The sequence below is a fragment of the Salminus brasiliensis genome, chromosome 8, assembly GCF_030463535.1.
Source record: "Salminus brasiliensis chromosome 8, fSalBra1.hap2, whole genome shotgun sequence".
Lineage (NCBI taxonomy): Eukaryota > Metazoa > Chordata > Actinopteri > Characiformes > Bryconidae > Salminus > Salminus brasiliensis.
This window is the reverse complement of record NC_132885.1, coordinates 26298507-26318782: the sequence shown is the minus strand read 5'-3', so window position 1 is coordinate 26318782 and position 20276 is coordinate 26298507. Positions and strand designations below refer to the sequence as shown.

Sequence of the window (20276 nt, the reverse complement as noted above, 5' to 3'; positions counted from 1 at the left end):
GGACTTGATTCAGAGTCATTCAGGGTGGACTGATGGAAAATGGTGTTGTGTAGAAACATACTTTACAGTGTTTACTGGGTTTACAGCCCCTTTATTTACTATGTAAAATGACCAGTTAATTACACGTCTTCTGAGGTGCACATGTAAAGTTGATTCTGTAAAACTTGTGTTACTGATAGGAACCAGGGTTTACAGTCCTTTTTATTTACTATGTAAAATGACCAGTAAACCTACATGTCTCCTGAGGTTTACATGTAAAGTTGATAGTGTAAAACTTGTGTTACTGATAAGAACCAAGGTTTACAGGCCGTTTTATTTACAATAAAAAAAAACAGTAAACCTACACATCTTCTGAGGTCCACATGTAAAGTTGATACTGTAAAACTTGTGTTACTAATAGAAACCAAGGTTTACAGCCCTTTTTATTTACTATGTAAAATGACCAGTAAACCTACACGTCTCCTGAGGTTTACATGTAAAGTTGACAGTGTAAAACTTGTGTTACTGATAAGAATCAGGGTTTACAGCCATTTTTTATTTACAATCTAAAACAACCAGTAAACCTACACGTCTTCTAAGGTTCACATGTAAAGTTGGTACTGTAAAACATGTGTTACTAATAAAAACCAAGGTTTACAGCCCGTTTTATTTACTATGTAAAATGACCTGTAAACCTACACGTCTTCTGAGGTTCACATGTAAAGTTGGTACTGTAAAACTGGTGATTTTCTAAGTATAATCAGCAAACAAACATTTCTTTGCACTTTCTGTTTTATGTTTTATTTTATATATTTTCAATTCATACAATATATATATATATATATATATATATATATATATATATATATATATATATTTATTTAAAATTGTTTGTAAAATGTGCAGCTTCCTGTGGAGAATTTGTTTACTTATTATACACTTTTGTTTTGCTTTACTTATTGTATATTCTTGGGTAAATAGCAAAGCACTTTGTAAGTCGCTCTGGATAAGAGCGTCTGCTAAATGCCGTAAATGTAAATGTAATGTAAATATTAATTATCTAAGTTACTTGACTAAGACTGGAATGCACTACCCGGACCAACATGAATAAATGTGCTGCTCTGCAGAATGTCAGATGATCTGTCTCTATTCACTCTAGCTCATTTCATGTGTCCGTTCATTTCCAGTTCAGTTGCCTTTGTGTAAAAACTGGACTTCTAGATCCTATCACCATCAATGTGACTCAGTAAGTGTCTCCATAATGGAGCACTTAACACTTAAGCACTCTGAATGGTGAATGGTGGTTTGGTGTGAAAATCAATAGTTGAAATACAAACATACAGTACACACAGAACAGTGTGTTTTTCTAGTTATGCACCAATGTGTGTGTACAGACACATAACACTGTTCATAAACTAATCATCTTTCACTATTATTTTTCTAGGCAGAAAGTACACTGCATGGAAGAGTTGACATGGTGTTTATAAAAGCAAAAAAACAACATTGACTTTACTACAGTTAAGCAATGGCGTTAATCACAAAACAAAGCTTAATGCTATGAAAATGATAATTTTAATAACAGATCAGTGTATTTTCATCTATTCATTCCATGTTCCATCTTCTTATCCACTTCTTACACATTGTGGTTTGGAGCCTACTGTGAATCATTAGACACAAGGCAGGAATAGCCACTTACCATGTTTTTTTGGGGTAGGAGAAAAGCTGGAGTAAACCCATTCGAACATGTGGAAAAAACACTCAAACCTCCTCCCAGACAGAGATACACGAAAAACATAAAATGACAATGGTATATTGTTTTAACTATCTGTATAATAGCAGAAATAATCAGACTGTGTGATACTTTAGACTGTTTTTATAAGGTCTGATCTGACCTCTATAATGACCAGTGGTGTTGTGTGTTGGAGGAGTTGAGCTCGGACGATTGTAAGGGCCTGTGACCCACAGTAAATGTATTAATTGAGTATCTTGGCAGAATTGTTTAGGGGAAGTTATGGGGCCCAGTGTAATAGCTTTTCATGGGACCCAAAATCCCTGGCTGCACCCCTGATTATAATCCATAACAATAAGATGGTGTTAAGTAGACTGTAATAGTGCAGGTGCCCTTTTATAGACATCAATATAATCACAGTATATTAAGAGAAGGTATCAATAGATAGTGGCTTTATAATAAACTAGTGCTCAGACTGACAGGGAGGTAAAAGCCTGATGTGTTACTGTGCTAAGGTTTTAGGCATTTAAATGAAAATTAAAAATGAGAGTTAAAAAGCTGCTCGGAAAAAAACATAATTTTATTACAGTAAATACACATAACATGAATTCAAATAGCACAGATTTTAAATGGGACATGTTTGTTTAACCATTCCCAAAGCCCTCCTGGTGGTAGCCCAGTATTATTCACAATTATTGTCATCTAGCACCTGGTTTAGCGAATCAATACTTTATTAAATTTAATCGACGATGCTTTTCTTTAAAAATGAAAGAAATTCATATTACTTTTTACTGTAATTATGTTCACTTGCATTTATGAGGATGATATGTGTTGCTTAAACTCACAAGAACACACTTAACGCAAAAAAATATATAAAATGTTAGGTCCGATTGCTCAGTACTGTACATACGCTATATGTCCAAATGTCTGTGGACACCCCTTCTAATGAATGCATCCATCTACTTTAAGTCTTTAAGTTGCACCTATTGCTGACACAGATGTTCAAAATCACACACGGCTTGTCTAATGCCTGTAGAGAAGTATTACCAATAGAATAAGACTCTCTGGAGCAGATAAACATGAACCTATTAACACCATAATGCATAATGACATTATTATCCAGCATTGAGCTGAGGAGCAATGAAACTGCGTTCCCTGGAATGATGGATGGTTCTCTATCCAACACTATTAGGATGGGTTGGGGAGTTGTGAATGAGGTGGGGTGGTGATCATCCAGCATCATGATCTCACTAATGTTTTTGTTGCTGAATGCAGTCAAATCTTCACAGTCATTTTAAAAAGTCTAGTAGATAACCATTACAAGATAATAGAGACAGTTACTCCAACAAAAGCAGGATTAACTCTTTTTTAATACCCTTGATTTTGGAAGATACAGTGATTGAGCAGGTGTCCCAATACTTTTGCCTATATAGTGTTTTTCAGAAATGGACAGGCTGTTTTTCACAGAGCAGTCTCTACAAAGCCTGCTGACCCAGTGACCCAGTGACCCCCAACCTCTCTCATCTCTCTTTCATCCTCTTCAGTTTTACTTCCTGCGTGTGTGTGAGCACATGTGTGTGTGTGAGGGACTTTGAGGGCATTCAGTAATTGTATTTGTGGAGGTTACACAATGTGTGTGGAGCTGCATGGGTGTGCATCGATAAACTGCGGTATGTGTGTGTGAGAGAGAGAGAAAGAGAGAGCAGGAGAGTTTTTTGGCACGCCGCCTGACGAACGTCCTCCCGGTCAGCCCTCCCTGACCAAATGCGGCCGGACTCGCCCCAGCCCCGCTACCACCACGCAGGCCTGCATCAGCCCATCAGCTGCTCCACTGAGTGACTTTCCTGCAAGCTGTTAGTGATTGGGCTGCAATCTGGAAGACATGATATGGTTGGAGAAAGACAACACAGCGCTTCAGTTGATAGCTCAATTAACCAATGCTAATTTTCTGCATGCATTTTGATATTAAAACAAAGTGCAGTTGAGCAATGCCATTATACAACAACGACACAATTATTCCATGATAAAACAGAAGAAATTACAAAAACGCTTGATACTTCCTGAACACAAACTGGAAATTGTTACTGTTGAAAAAAAAATAATAATAATACAATTAAAATTGTGCATGGACAATACTGGCTAATAGCAAGGTGATGTTTTTTGGATCAGAATCATAATTTTAGTAAAATAGTTAATAGGTAAGTTAAAAAAAGTAGGTTAAAGAAACCAAAACATTTAATAACATAAAAATGTTAAAAAATGAACATAAAAATAAATCATGAATCAAATTACCTTTACAAAGGTTGTGACTGAAGATTTAAGCTAGCTAGCTGTGTCTTCAGCTGTTAAAGGAAATGCATTAGCTACTTTTATTGCTTAGGTCATGTCAGGCTAGCTTTACATATATATAAGCTAGCTTTACATATATAAGCTCAGTCATTAGCATGGGGAGTTAGCTAATGTGTGATTAGTACGACTTTAATTATCATGAGGTAAGTTTAACTAGCTAGGTAACATTATGTTATAATGATATCTGACTTTAATGTTTTTACCAGAGTTGTAAAATCTTTGAAACCTTTTACGTTGCCAAGCTTTTAATACAATAATTAACTTCTTGCCTTGAATTTGCTATAAGCTCTGCTATACATCGAACTGCTTAGGTGGAACAGGTCACCAGACATGTTCTGCACCTTCTGATCTGGAACATGAACTAAGGGAATGAACATTAGCCTAGGGGAGAGGGGGGTTCAAGCTCATGCAGGGTAAAACCATGGTTATTTGATGCAGTTTAGCATGGGATTGTGATTTTGATCATATTGCATCTCCTTAGCTCCTTAGTAGTTTTAATTCTCAACTTTCACATTTTGCACCATAAACACAACTTTTAGTACCAAACGCAGTGAGAGAAGTTCAAAATTAAATATTTATTTGGAAGAATGTATTGATTTGTACAAATGTATTTATGCAGATATTTAAGTACGTGCATTTCTATTTTACTGTGCTGATGTTTACTGATAATTCTGAAAAATAGAAGTGTCTTTTTCACTTTTCTTTTTCTAATATGCTTTTCACAGCATGACCCTTGCTGTACATAAAGCAGGGTTGATTTACCGTGTTTTACTGCAGTAATACAATTATTTTATTACAATTATCAATAATAATTCAGGGTGCAAAAGTGATAATGAATCAACATCAGATTTGATCATTGAATCAATCAAGTGTCTACATTATTTTAACATCTATTTAATGACTGATTGATACATAGGCAATTGCCACAGCTTGTAATTACTTAGTTTCATGGTTATTTTTATGTAAGTATGTAAGTGTAAGTATTTATTTCTCTGGCAGTAAAGTTTGAGTGAGTAGTAGAGGGCCTGAGGAGGCTCAGATTTACCCCAGATTTCAAGATATATAATCGCAGCGACTAAAAACAATATGTCAATAAAAATCAGTGTCTGGTTATCACACTGGCACAGCAGGTAGCAGGTGTGCCACACAACTGTAGGGGTCTGTGGTTGGAGCCTAAAGGAGTGGCTTTCCTCTGGGCACTCTTGTTACCTCCCAAAAAATACCACACTGTAGGTGAATTGGCTATGCTAAATTTCCCCTAGGTATGAGTTTCAGGGGTATTCCTTGTTGTTCCTTGTACCCAATGATACTCAGTTCTTACCACCAGGGCTGCTGTATGGGTGTATAAGGTGGGGAGGTTGGGGTGTTAGAAGGTTTCTAATGATTCTAGTGACCTGTGACTGACAGAGGCTCTAAACTAAATAAACTGTTATGGCTGATTGGTGTGTATTTTCATCATTATAGCAATTGAAGACACAGTGCATTTGATGGAAATTCTCAAAAAAGGATAAAAACTGAAGCTTCTCCAGTGCTTCTTCAGCCAGGTCTCCTGTTCTGCTACAGCAGCTTTTGGAGAAGCAGGCCAGGCGTTGTGACGACAGTCGCAGCTCCTTGCAGAACACAGAGCTGCTAGATTTGCCAAGTCCTGACACATTACAGCACAGCTGATTAATCAAGCTTTGAGAATGCCAAAGAAATCAATTAATGGGAGTTCCGACAGTTAGATTCTGAGCATGGGCACCACTGCTGTGTGTGTGTGTGTGTCTCCTTCTGGACACGCTGCAAATCCTCGCTGTAAAGTGTGGATGGGAGCAAAGCGGGGGAGGAAATGATGCTGTTTTGATGTTGTTTTCTTTTTAAGGGGCGTTGTTGGCCTGATGGCCAGAGTAAACGAAGTGGGGCTAGAGTCACATGTCCACATCACAGAGGACCACAGGGAAGATCTCAGCCCCCAGAAAGCCTCCCTCAGAAAGAGGAAGGGTGCAGAGATCTGTGTTAGGCATAGATCCTACACTCTAATAATTACAAAGGGTCCAACAAAGGGTTCTTTGAGTGATGCCATAGAAACAAAATAAATATTTAATTTCGTAAAGAACCATGTTTGGAATAGAGATTGTAGTGAGAGTGTAAAGAACATTTTAATGGAAACTTCACTTGATGTAAATCCTCCTTACCAGTTTAAAGGTTCTTATCCAACACTGGAACCAGAATGGTCCTTCTATGGCACCAAAGCACCTTCTGACTTTTGGTCCACCATAAACACTGCAGAAGATAAAGCGCTTTTTCAAACATGGTGCTTCAGGAAACCAAAGTGGTTCTTCTTATGGCATAAAAGAACCCTTTGTGGTCCTTAAACAGTGCAGAATTCAGATGCTTTTTTCCTCAATAAGTGTTACTCTGCGCACCGCACGTTCCTGCTATATGGAGCAGCGCCCTGTAGGGGGGTAACAGTAGGATATTTAGACAAGGAAATGTTCAAGTGAAATCATACTGTAGTCAATAAATCTGCGAAAAAAGCTTAATTCTTTCAGGGAGTAGCTCACTCAACCAGGTCATGCTAGCAGCTAAGGTACATCTAGCTAATAACGAACAGTGACCCAGCTACACTTCATGTCCAAATGATTGTGGACACTTCTTCTAATGCATGCATTTGGCTGCTTAAAGTTGCACCCATTTCTGACACAGATTGCACACGCAGCTTGTTTAGTCCCTGTGGAGAAGTACTGCCAACAGAAAAGGACCCTCTGGAGAAGATAATCCTGAACCTGTAGGCCTCATTCCTAATGCCAGGTGTGGGCTAGAAGGGTATAAAGTCCCTCAGCGTTAAGCTGTGGAGAAGTGGAACTGTGTTTTCTGGGATGATACATTTTGAGATGATTTGGGGATGTGGTGGGGTGGCGATCATCCAACATCCTGGCCTCACTAACGCTCTTGTCGCTGAATGCAATCCAATCCTCACAGCAATGCTTCTTAATCTAGTAGAATTTTCCCCCTGGATAGTAGAAACAGTTACTCCAAGAAAAGCAGGATGAAAAAAACTCTCAGGTGTCCCAATACTTTTGCCCATATATTGTATTTCAGATGCTACCACACGATTGTATTTGTTATTTGTTTGGAGCTCATTATCCGTTCATTCCCGAAGCCGAAGTCGGCTTATTACTGCAGTCGAATATACCCACATGCATACACACACTCATGCACACACGCAGAGACCCTCTATTTACTCTGCGAGGCAATGAAGCCATCGTAGGCCGGTCCCTCTCTGAGAGGAAGTGAGATGTTTTCTCAGGAGAAGCTGCTGTAGCTTTGAGATGTATTATAGGTTAAGTCTTTCCAAAACAATGCCTCTGGGCTGGAGCCCAGTAAGTCTAGCAAAGGCTCTCCCAAGATGTCATCACTGTGACATAAATCTTTTAATCCCTTCAGAGGCCCATAGCTATGCCGTGGGGACCGGGGTGGGCCCCGGGAGCAACGCTGCGCCACAGAGCGTGGCCACGCTTCAGGTAACCCGCCTGCCACTGCAAACTTCTGAAGGACTCTGAAGTGAAAAGAGCAAACGGGTTCGGCCGGCGAGGGGACGCGGCGGCTTACCTGAATGCATATTCATGAGGCTTCCATTCAGCCACACGCGGCAGGGAAAAGAGGGATGGCAGGGGTTGGAGTTCATTCTTATTCAATCACCCCTCACTGCCACCGTATCTCAGCCACCATGTCTGTCCTTTACCACAGCCAGCGACAGCAGAGATCACATGATCACACGCACATTACCACACCTTTTAACCCGGTTTATGCCTCTTCTTCTGTTTCTTTTTCCTGGGCTATGAAAGCTAGGCAGCACCACGAGGGGAAAAAAATTATACACTCTTGTTTACAAGGTTTTATTTATAGCCGTGCACTCCGGCAAGTGTCCAGCAAGTCAAGCCCTGTTATCTATATGCTTTCTCTCTCTCTCTCTCTCTCTCTCTCTCTCTCCCTGAAATAAATCCTCGTCCAAGAAAGGCTTTATCTCAGATGTTATCTAGGCACTGAGCCTTTAAAGGGCAGCAAGAGGAGCAGAGGATGGCTGCTTTCGATCAGCCTGACTCTCTCCCACCCTCTCTCTCTTTTTCATGCCTGTTCTGCCAAGGGAAAAAGAGAGAGAGCAAGTTGAAAAGCCTGGCCTCTGCCGATTTACAGGCCGTGATGACCCAAAGACTTCATTAGCTTAATCCCACTAGACCCACTATGACTGGCCTTGGTCCACTGCTGAGTTATCAGTCACACTTTATACGAAGTAAATGCTGCCTGAAGGCTCACCTCCATCACGGTGCATCCAGCCTGTGATACCGGGACAGCTTGATTATAGCATATATACTATATAGACAAAAGTATTGGGACACCTGCCCATGCATTGTTTCTTCTGAAATTAAGAGTGTTAATATAAGAGTTCAGCTTGCTTTTGTTTGAGTCTGCTGTACTGGAAAGGCTTTCTACTGCTTTCTACTCCTTTCTACTGGACAGTTTCTACTACTGTTTAAGAACATTGCTGTGAGAATTTGACTGCATTCAATGACAAGAGTGATTGTGAGGTCAGGATGTTAGATAATCAGCACCCCACCTCATCCGCAACTCATCTCAGAAGTACTGGATGGAGCATTATCATTCCAGAAAACACAGTTCCACTGCACCACAGCTCAAATGCTGGGGGTTTATAATAAATATAGTATAGTCCTGCTTAAACTTTGATTGGCAGCAAGCCAATCAAAAATGGTTAAACTTTCGTCTTTGGTCTCTGGGAATACAGTGGGTCAGCTATTGACTGGGTGATGCAGTTTGGGCATAGGAGGACAATTTTGTCTCCTTGACCCACTTCTTCAAGGCTTGCTTTAATCTCCTGCCTCACAAGCTGAGCCTTTGATGTGGTGATGCCCTTCTTTAACACACTCAATATTTGATCTCACCCTGGTATTGCTAAATCTCGCCAAAGTGGTTTCGTATGTCAGTCCTCTGCATCGAAAATGTGATCACATCTCAATCAGCTCCATAGAATCGACAGCCAAAAACAACACCCCTGCATATTACATGACAAAATACGGGCGGTGGTGCCGGGACCACTAACAGTTATTAACCAGATAAACAATTATATTTCACGGTGACTGACACGTATCCTTGGGTGCTCTCAGGAAGCTGAGTTTGTACAGTAATAAAAATGCTGGCGGAAATTTCTCACAGCTGCTGCGGCACAGGGTGCGTGGTAAGTCAGTGAGATGGGGGGGGGGGGGGATTTCCTCTATTCTGCATCCTTTAGCCAAACTTCACATCAGACCACATTAGACCATATAATGCAGCAATGTATGAAAGGCATAGACATGTAAGCAAATTATTCAATACAGTGACAATAACTGTGTGTTTTTGATTGAATATTTCACATTAAAGTTGTTCTTTGATGCATATATAGTAAGCATGTGAGTCTGGTTTGGGTCAAAATGCCCAGATACGTTTTTAGAAGCCTATTTACAACCCTGTTATTCTACCTTCGAATGGAACACATTAATTTTCCTCTTATGGAGAGCTTATGAAAACAATATTGGCTAGTTTATGTCACTGTGATGGATCACAGTACTCATGCAGCATAGCCTAGCCTAGCCTTGTATAACTCAGCTGAGTTAGCTGTAACCCTAGCACTTGCTCAGCAGTGCTTCCCCCTAGCAGTGCTAGTTTTTAGCCTTTTTAGCCTTGCTTCCATATCAAGTAGCAGTAGAAATTAGCCTCAATTTGCTTGTGGGGCATTAATGTAATGAATGATGACTGTTACATTACATTAGACATGAATATGGTATCAAAGTGTAGTTCTTCACAGCTGGTTAGATGTAAAGATCAGTGGTCTCCACCCCACTTGATCAAACTAATTATTGTCTCCAAAAGTCCTTGATTGTCTGAATGGGATGTGTTAGTCTTGGGTTGGAGTTGACCTGCAGTAGGTAAGCTAGCTCTCAATAAGGGGGTTTATAGACCACTGTTCTAGATAAAGCCTTTTAAATGTAATTTCTTCAGGTGCATAAGACTTTTGCACAGTACTGTAAACATGTATACATAAACAAACGAGCACAAGCTGTCAAGCACGATTATTAAAGCATATTTTCTCAATATATTGTTCTCTTTTTTCTATTGGTAGTTGGACTACATCCAGCAAACAAAAAAAAATGGTGACAGTTGCATGTGCTATTGCATGTTGGAATATATGACATTGTGACGAACATTTGTGCTGGCATCTCTAATTTGAAAAGTTTGAGTTTTTTTGGCTTGGTGTTGTAATGCTCGTCTTATTTTTGTCAGTGCCCTTATGTTTGTGGTGTATGCGACAACAACCAGATGGTAGAGCCTTCTGTATTGAGAGCCACTGCTTAATTAAAGCCGCACAACTGTAATGGTCCTATTCAGCACAGATAGAAGAAGGAAATTAATCTGAAGGAAGAGACTTAAGTATTCATGACCCATGAATAAAGAGTTTCAACTTTGAAGAGGGTCAAACCATGAATATTCAATACTGTATTACTCCAGGTTCCCTCCATGATGATTCTGACAGTGAAGGGTGATGGAGAGAGATAACCCAGGTAAAGCCGTGTTCATTTTGCAATCAAATCCTGACCAGTTTGTCATGCTCAGCAAAAGTTGCTTCTCAAACTACAATAAAATCAGACCAGTATTTAAACTGTAAAATGTGTAATGAACTGTAATGAAATGTACATGTCTCCAAACTGAACATTTTATGAAAATGGCAAGCTTACAATTTATGGGTTTAAATGAATGCATTAGTGTAGACTGTAGAAGATAATATAAGAAAAAGGAAAAAATATATATATATTTCTTTGGTCATCAGTCAAACATTATACAAAGCACTGAAATGAGCCGAGTTCTCAGTTTTATATATTTTTAAATATAGCCCTATAAATATCTATGGCTACTTTAATATTATTTCTTTACATAAACCTCACAATTTCTAAGATTCTGCAAATGTATAGACACAAATTACAAGACGGATTAAAGGACAAACCTAAATAAATGAGTGGAGAAACAGAACCTCTTCCAATTGCTGTGTAATTGCTAAATTTCTTTTGGGATCAATAAAGTATCTATCTATCTATCCATCTGATATGATTATGCATATTAACATCCTACAATGTTTGGCATGTACAAAAATGCTGACTACCCTAGTGGACACTGGTTGTGGATTAAGACTGATGATATTGAATGAAATGACTTGGAATAAGGGTTCAGATTCAGCTTCAGTCACAAAGACTGCTGAATTCAAAAGTGCTTAAATAAGAACAGTGAATGAATCGGCCTATGCATTTAGATTTATGGGAAAAACATCAGTAAATAGGATTGGAAAATGTGGACAAAAGAAACGTAGTCTGGTTAGATGACACATCCTCCTCCAAGTTCTCCAAACAAGGATACGTGCATGTGTGGTGTACATCAAAATTGCACAGGACTGAATGCTTGGCTACTTGATTGAGTGGGTCCAGTGGCTTTGCTAAGCTATGGGGAGCATTTTGATTGCATGGTTTGGGACTTTTATCCTATGATGAAATTCTTCAAATTCTTCAACTTTTCTATTCTGGTGGGAGTGGCCTCTTCTAGGATGACTAGACTATTGCCAAATCCACAGGACACTAGAGGTCCCTAAATGGTTCAATGAGTATGGAAATTATGTTAAATTATATGCTATGGCATTCACAGTCAACAGTCTCAGCTCTTGGGGAGATTTGGGACCAACAAATGATTCCTCAAGTAAAATTATTGTGACATGAACAATGTATGCTGATATGCATTGAAGAAGTTCTGGCAGCTTGTGGTGGCACCTTATTATGTTCATGTTTGTAATGACTAAATGTGTTTATCAGTATAGGGAACTACTTTCATTTACATTTAAGGAATTTAGCAGACCTACAAAAGTGCTTCACATTACTCAATGTCCTTAGCCAGTTTGTATCGGCTAGGATCCAAAAGATACTAAATGCAAAAGTCAGTACTTGTTACTGTTGTGATATAACAAAAAACAAATACTGAGGATATGTATCAAGAACATAGATATTGGATACATGTATTAAGTACCCATTTCATTTTGTAAAAGCAGTGTTCAGTATACAGTTACATTTACAAATGCAATGACATTTTTAGGAAAGTATGTTTAGAATTGTCTAATTGTAGCATTATAGTGGATATGTCTCTGAGTGATACGTTTAGAATTAACGTTGTTGTGAAATTGATGAATCAGTAAATTATTTCATGGAACTGGAGCAGGCCATGAGTCTCATTAAATAAATTACTGAATTAACCAAAAAATACAAAATAGGAATTTGATCCCAAAGGATATGCAAATTTCTCATGAAACAAATCAGCAGTAGAGGAATACTGGAATACCGAAGAGGAGTAGACCAAATAAACAAAGTCTCATAAACATTTGGACCTATACCACTAAAGTGCACCCCACCCCAAATTCCTAACATTTACATGAAGATATGCTTACATATTTTAGCATTCTCAAGGAGCTCCCGTCCACTGGTGGTGTAGTTTGGACAAATACACACAATCCAACCTTTAATGTACTCAAAGAAGGTTTGAGAAAACAGCATGTAGCTTTTTTTTTTTTTTTTTTAAAGGAATTAATGGAACAAAACTACTGTAAAAATAGTAAGAAATTAACATTCTACTGTAGTGATGTTTAGGTTTAGGGTAAGGGTTCAGTCGGTTAAGTTTAGATCTAGGCTGAGGTGTAGGTCAGGTTAGGTTTAGCCTACTTTTAGGTTAGAATTTGGGTTAGGTGTAGTAGGTTAAGTTTAGGTTTAGGCTGAGGTGTAGGTCAGGTTAATTTTAACCTACTTTTAGGTTAGAATTTGGTTTAGGTGTAGTAGGTTATGGTTTAGATTAAGGCTGAAGTGTAGGTTAGGTTAAATTCAGCTTTTGAATCAGCCTAAGAATTAGTTTAGGTGTAGTAGTGTGGCATCAGGTAATAAAATTGTTATAAAATACTGGTTGCTTTGTAACATTCTCTTATGAAATTGTTTGATTCTTGCATGTCTAGGTTGCATATATAATTCATGAACACAAATCCTAAAATGATCTTTTTGTCAGAAATGTACCTAAAACCAGGCTGCTCCAAGGCCTTATCACAGGTTTTCAATGGCTGTTTAAGTTCATGCATAAATATACTCAATTATTTCATATATTCTATAAGTAAACCCCACAAATAATTTATATATCCACAAAAAAAACGTAACTAGGGGAATTTCTTCAACTTAATAAACTTAATAAAGAGAAAAGTTGTTTTACCCTTTTCAGTGCAACTGCAGAAATGTGACTCAAGCTCATACTTAAGTATAATACAAAACAGTCCAGAGGTAAAAACTCAAACACCAGGAGGTCAGTTAATGTTCAGCGAGGCATTTGCTCACTGCACCGCAGCTTGATAAGGGAAGAAAAGTCTGATTGAATTAATACAAATTTCCCTCCAGGTGACACGGACAGGCAAAAAGGAGAGAAACATTTGGATTTAAGCAAAAAGATCATGTAAAAAAGACCTTCATGAATGCATGAATGCTTAATGCAAAAGACCCGCAAAGGTTGCCTTGAACAGAATGATCTGCAACATCAAAATCTTAATTTCAAATCAGGGTTTCTTTAAAGAGCATGATATAGTTGGAAGGAAACTGACAAGCACAGAACATCTCTGCATCTCAGATGGATCTGTCATCAATGGAAGGAAGACCTGCTTAGTTCCGTCTCTGTTACATGTGCGTACATTTGCAAGTGTGTGTGTGTGTGTGCTGGTGTCCACAGTGTTGATGGGCAACCAAGCAGACGCCAGGTTCCATTGGCTGGACACATTCATGCCTCTCCCGTCAAACATCCACCTGCAGAGATGCAGAGACAAGACTGTTAGCGCGGAGACAGACACAAAGCAGCTCTCAAGTTCATCTCCCTGTTACCATGCGGCAGCCATTTTAAACAGATGGTGCCCAAACAACCTGTCATGTTTACGGCTGCCGCCATAAAAGACAAGAGTCCAACAACACGGTCCTGCAAGGGCCCCCAGGGAGCAGGCAGGGACCCGCAAACAGCTGCCTGGGGGAGCGGAGGGGTCCCAGCCCCGGCAGCAGCCCTCCCTCACCGGCCCTCAAAAACTCTTCTACCTATGTGGACATGCTACATTTACTGCAATTAAACAAGCATGGCATTTGAATACGCAGTGACACCTCGCAACCTGCTCAACGGGGCCCGCATATAATCGTGTCCCCGCGGAGCCACCAAGAAATTGTCCGTGTCACTATTAATGAAGGAATTTGCATTGTGATCTTAATTAAGGTAGGGGAGATAATGAAGCTCACTTCTGAATTAGTTAATCGACAAAAACTTGTACAAATGTGTTTGCGTGGCCTATAGGTATGGCCCGCTGGTAACGTATATTCTGCCAGAGGTGGCCTTGGGGGTTACGTCAAAGGAAGGTGCCGGGGTCGCTAATAAGGCAGGTGCCGCTGGGCATTTCTTCTTCTCCTCAGGAAGGCAAGATGGTGGCCTGACCCCTGCGCAGCCGTTTGGCTCTCGCTGCCTGTCCCTTCCTGAGACGTCAAATGGAAAAGGTAGCTACGCACACACTCTCAGAGTAACCCAGGTGTTCCACTTCACCACTTTGTCGAGCTCCACTCCAAGCATACGTCCACTAGCTTAAAGCAGAGCTTCAGCATTATCCACTTGTAGCCCTCCAGCCATGCAGCAGAGTAGTGATCTGGCTCCTTCAGTGAGAAGTGTGTGCCTGTGTTTAATAGGCGACGCTTGAGCGGAGGCCAGAGTGCATTGACACGCTGAGTGTATGTGTCGGCTGTATAGGGACACTGTAAGCAACCCAAAAAGGCATCGGCAGCTCAAGGGTCTCAAGTGGCAAATGAATTATTTATAGGCCCTAAGAGAGCCTGAGTGAGAACAGGGCAAAGAATTACGACACAATGGATTCCGAAGGAGGCCAAAGCGCCAGACAGTCATGTCCAAATGAGCCAAGAGACTCTCAAAGCCCTGGTACTTGAGAGGAGAAGAGGGAGACAAGAGAGGGAAAAATGGAGTGAAAAGGGTCGAGAACACACCACTGGGATTTCCAAAAAACATTCGGAACAGTGACAGTATACGCCCAGCGTTTGAGCTTGAGTCAAATAAAAGATGTTTTTACACAGTCACGCATCTCCAGGGTGGCTTAAGAGTGCCTTTTCAATCTATTTGCTCACAAGGAATGACCTATAAAAATACTTCAACTGCGGCAGTTAGGATAAAGAACAGTGAATAATTGAACCGGAGGCATAATGCCATAAGATCACTCAACACCCAGAACCATTTTTTTTCTGCCTAAACCCCCCCTGCTGACTTCCCGTACAATTAAGATCAAATTATCTATGATTCTGATTTCCACATCACATTTGTTGGCAGCTAATGTCCAAGTCTTAAGTAACGTGACTACAAGGCTTTGTTTAGTTGAAGGGTTCAGCTAAAAGATGCATCTGGACCTAAAACATTGCAAGTTCCATCCCAGTAGACAACAAAAACAAACATTCCTTGGAAAGTCTTCAGAGATAGCCGATCAGTCATGAGACCTCAAATGCCTGTTGATCAAACAACTCTATAAGAAATAAAACTACTGAATGTTTTATAGAACCTCCAAGGGAAGTGCAAATGATGTAAGTTTCTCAGTTTTGGTGTAGGACTGGTAGCAAAGAGGTTAGCATGCAGTTACGTTAGGAGAATTCAGTCATTGGAATTTGCCATTGGCAAAAAAGGTGAGTTCACTCACAAATGCAGAGCATTGATTTCTAATTAATCTGGCATAGAAATTGTACCCTACAATAACAACTTCAGAGTCATTTTAATAGTACACTGACATAGGAGTAGGAAAAATAGCACCTTAATGATTCATTTACATTTATGGCATTTAGCTGACGCTCTTATCCAGAGCGACTTACAAGGTTACTCGTATTACAGAGGAGGGCCAATGTAGTGTTAGGAGTCTTACCCAAGGACTCTTATTGGTGGAGTGCAGCACAGTCACCCAAACTGGGAATTGAACCCCAGTCTCCCACATGCTGTGGTAGCTCACTGGCAGGTAGTGGTGTTATCTGTTGCGCCACACCAACCACCATGATTCCCACTCCAGGCTTAGAATGCCATTCCACTGTAACTTTGATGAAGCGGCCAGAACCCTTAAGCACTATGTAATGCTGTCATATTTGAAATCCTCTGTGAAATCCTCTAATATTACTCTGCTGTCTTTTGATTCTTTCACTTTTACGGTTCTGTTTCTCTCAGCATGTCCAGAAATGCATGTTTACATGTTGTCCTTTAGGGGTGACTCAATAAATAAATTACACTTCTGGACTGTAGGGCAGCACTTTAACAATGTTAGCTTAAAATAACAACATAACAATCACTTTTATGGTATGCTAACTTGCATTAGAGAGAATGGCATCCCTGTCCTGGAACATATGCTACTCTCACAAGAACTGTGTTACGCTGAGTCATATTTATGTCAAATCCTTTGAATACTACTCTACCTTGTCAATCCTCATGGCTCTTTAATTTTCAGTTTTGTTTGTGTGTGTCTCGGCTTGTCAACAAATGCACATGTACAGATGTCCATGAATGGGGGTTTTAAGGCATGATTTGTAATTAAATGAAGCACATGCTGCAACCGTAGGGGGAAGCCAGTAGCAAGAAATATAAATTGCCGCATAATGCTGTTCTAAATATTTGTAAGTTCCATTTATGCTTGTTCCACTAAAAACGTGCAGGACATAAGACATGCATCACGAACATTTGTCAAGCAAAGGTCTCAATTAAAAGACTGTTCACAACGCACACTTTCCATATATTTTTTGGGCTGAAGATTGGTGTGCTGAGGTATGGCAGAGATGTCACTGATCATATGCCACAGGCCCATGCACATCCTTTGGATTTAGACGCCCTGGCTCACACTCATTACTGCGGTCCAGGGCCAGCCGCCGAGTTACTATCAATTACCCGAGCTGTCTCTCGCCAGTGGCACCGAGCTTAGCTCCTTCTTCCACTTCTATTAGAGCTGGCCTCTGGGACCCCTGGCTAACGGAGGGATAAATGTCTCAAAACTGCGTCTAAGCCCCCTGACATGTGAGGCCGGAGGGGAAAGCAAAAGGGTGTGCGTGTGTGTGTGTTGAGAAATCCTTAATTTTTGGCTGTTCCCCAGCATCGCAGCTTGAGGAATTACTTTGTGGAAGAGATCATGGTCTGACACCAGCCGCCAGCATTATTTACAGACGGGGCCTGGTGGCTTGGGGGAGCCATGTTCCACACCAAGCCAGTTGTGTAAATACAAGCCTGCGCTCGGACAAAGAGGAGCTCTCACTTCAAAACAACAGTAAAACTTGTGAACCTTACGAAACCTTTGGAGACCGTGCCGTTTGAAGTCCGGGCATCTCTGGTTATGGGTGAGTGGAAAATGAATTCTGTTGCAACAAACCATCATCAGGCCCATATGATCCACTGATTGAGACCATGTGTGGGGTGGCCCATGGACAGCGCTTCCTGTGGGGCAGCTTACGCAGCTGAGGCTGGTCAAAGGCACAGGGTGCATGTGTCCAAACATCACAGCGATGGGACACTGTTCACAGAGGCCAGTGAGTACAAAGAGCCTACAAAGAGGCATTGAGTTCACTGCGATCTGCAGAAAGAACCATGGACAGCAAGGGAGGATGCTAAGTGCTCCTAATGAGGCTGACTGGACATGTCAAACAATTAACACTGAAGTCTGAGCAATAGAGTCATTGACTACATGTAACAGGAATAATAAAAAAATGAGATGGAAAAAGAAAAAATTCAGAGCTGCAGAAACACAGAAGGCCGTTAGATTGTGGACCGCTTTGAAGAAAGATCTAGTCTGTGGAGGTAAACAAGATTGCATGGCTACCACCAATCAGAATCATTAGCTTCTCTATGTACAGGGTATATACAAATGCAAAGCAAAAAAGTTAAGATGGGGAGAACATAATCCTCAAGAAAGCAAATTCCAACCCACATTCAGAGCAAAAGTTTCTCTGCTGTACAGCCTTATGATACTGTTGGACATCAGTGCTGGTGGACTGTACAAGCTGGTTTTATTCATGCAACATGGCATCTCTGAACCAAGGCTTTACATTAAAGGTCAGGCTTCGAAGGTCAGCAGACTGGAGCTGCCATCTAGCCAACTGCAACAGATCAGAACTCATTACCAAATCGGGGGCTCGTCCGGGACAGCGGCCTGCACAGCCACTCATTTAGCTACTGAATACTGAGGAAAGGTTACAAAGGCGATCCAGGCCTGGTGGAGTTTAAATGCCAAACAATGCCTGAAAGTTTATACTTTGAGAAGTTTCATGTGCATCCAGCAATAGGAGTAAGGCATCTAGAAAATTTGCCCCTGAAGAAAAAGATGAGGGTCCAGGTGAAGCGAGCAGGGAGCAGTTGGGAGAGTTCAACAGTGGACGTCATTAAGTGTAGTCCATTGTTTTCGAATGTGCTGGAAATTGTGTTTGGTGTTAATAAAGGCAGTGTCAGAGAGTGCGGGGTCACGAAGCTGGCATGATTGGAGGCAGATCAAAGGGCCGGGTGCGGGGGGCTTCTCAGGGGGGATTAGACCCCCTCTCTGTTTGCATTTTCCCGCTGTTTTGCTCGCAACCCCGCACCCGCCTCCTTGCCGAGATCAACCTTGGCTTGTTATGACAACAGCAACAACAAACAGAATAGCAGAATACAGCTAAATCCACCAGATACCGCTCCACCGTGACTTTGTAATGAACTTTTGTTCAGATGGCAGCTGATGGAGGTCCTATTAGCCAGGTACCCCGAGCCCCGGCAGAACCCTAGACAGGTGCAGTCCAGCATACTGACAAGCCAATGAAACGAAGGCAGCACAGGATGAGGCATGCTCTGATGCCTCTCACTTCTCTTTGTTAATGTGAACTGGATGTTTGACAACTTGGGCCTGGGGGAAAATCACAGAACACAAACACTCACTCACCATCAAAAGTAAAACAGAGGGGAAAGTGAGATTTATCCCATCTATAATTCAATGGCACAAACAAACAGTGTGATTTCTGATTATCAGTATATTCCGAAACTGATGAGGAATACTCTTGACATTTGAGATACCAAAGATACAAAGATATAAAGAGTCCGATCCCATATCACACTCTTAGACCCAGTAGATCCCCTCTTATTCCCCTTCATCAAATGCAAGCAATATCTGTTGTATAGATCTTTTACTTGTTGAAAAGCGATAGCAACTAATAGAGCTAAATGAACTCATATTTGGTTGAGTGTTCTTCTAATTAATTAAGCAAGTTTTAATGAGTTTTGTAATGAGGTGTAAGGCGTGTAATGCTCCACATACACATCTTTATACTTGTGTGCACAGAAAAGGGCCTTGTTTGATTAATTCTAATCCATTTAATTAGAGGCCGAAAGGATTTCCCTAAAGGATTTGACGCACAAAAGCTCTCTCACTACTACCAAGTCTTAGCTTAATCACAATTAGAAATACAATTTCATTTAATAATAGCAAATAGAAGCAATAAATAAAACCCCACCCCCCTTTACATCTCTAAGACAATGCTTGGGCCGCATGACAGTGATTTCTCAATTGAAGACATTTTTCCCCTGTTATGTAGAGACATCGCCAAAGACAAATCATGCTGTTCCACAACCGTGTTCACGGCCAGAAAAACAGGCGAAGAAAAATTACGAAAGCCGGCTCCAGAATGGGATGTTTTAATAGCAAACACCATAAAGGGAGTGAGTGTGTGATGTAGCTCCAGCACCTTTTATTGCAGCAAGGATGTGCTCTGCGGTTGGGGCAGTAAAGTGCTGTGTATCCTGCCCTCAAACTGATCTTACTGACAGTGCGCACGGCTGGAGAAACATGGTCGCCATGGGCCCACAGCTGCGCACATGCAGTTGCGAACACATTGCACCTGGTGAAAAGCTGTTGCCGCTGCGCTGTACTTTCATTGTAAATTCACTGTAAGTCATCTGTGTGGTTTCATGCCTTCCGATGAAGGCAGCACAAAGTTTCGGGGACAAATCTAATATAATTTGACCTCATTCTGACCTTAATAAATGCTAGTGTTTGATATCCTCAGGTAGGGCTCGGGTTAGAGTCAGAGGTTTTTTTATAGTATGTAATCTA

General features: G+C 40.7%; 1 long non-coding RNA gene across 1 annotated transcript in view; it reads right to left on the bottom strand.

The window, feature by feature from the left end:
- Positions 1 to 2330: 2330 nt before the first annotated feature.
- The window catches only part of LOC140561234 (uncharacterized), a 144187-nt gene continuing 126241 nt past the window's right edge, over positions 2331 to 20276 (bottom strand). The window contains exon 3 of the long non-coding RNA XR_011980042.1: positions 2331 to 3581. This is a non-coding gene — a long non-coding RNA (uncharacterized lncRNA). The remainder of the gene's footprint in view (positions 3582 to 20276) is intronic.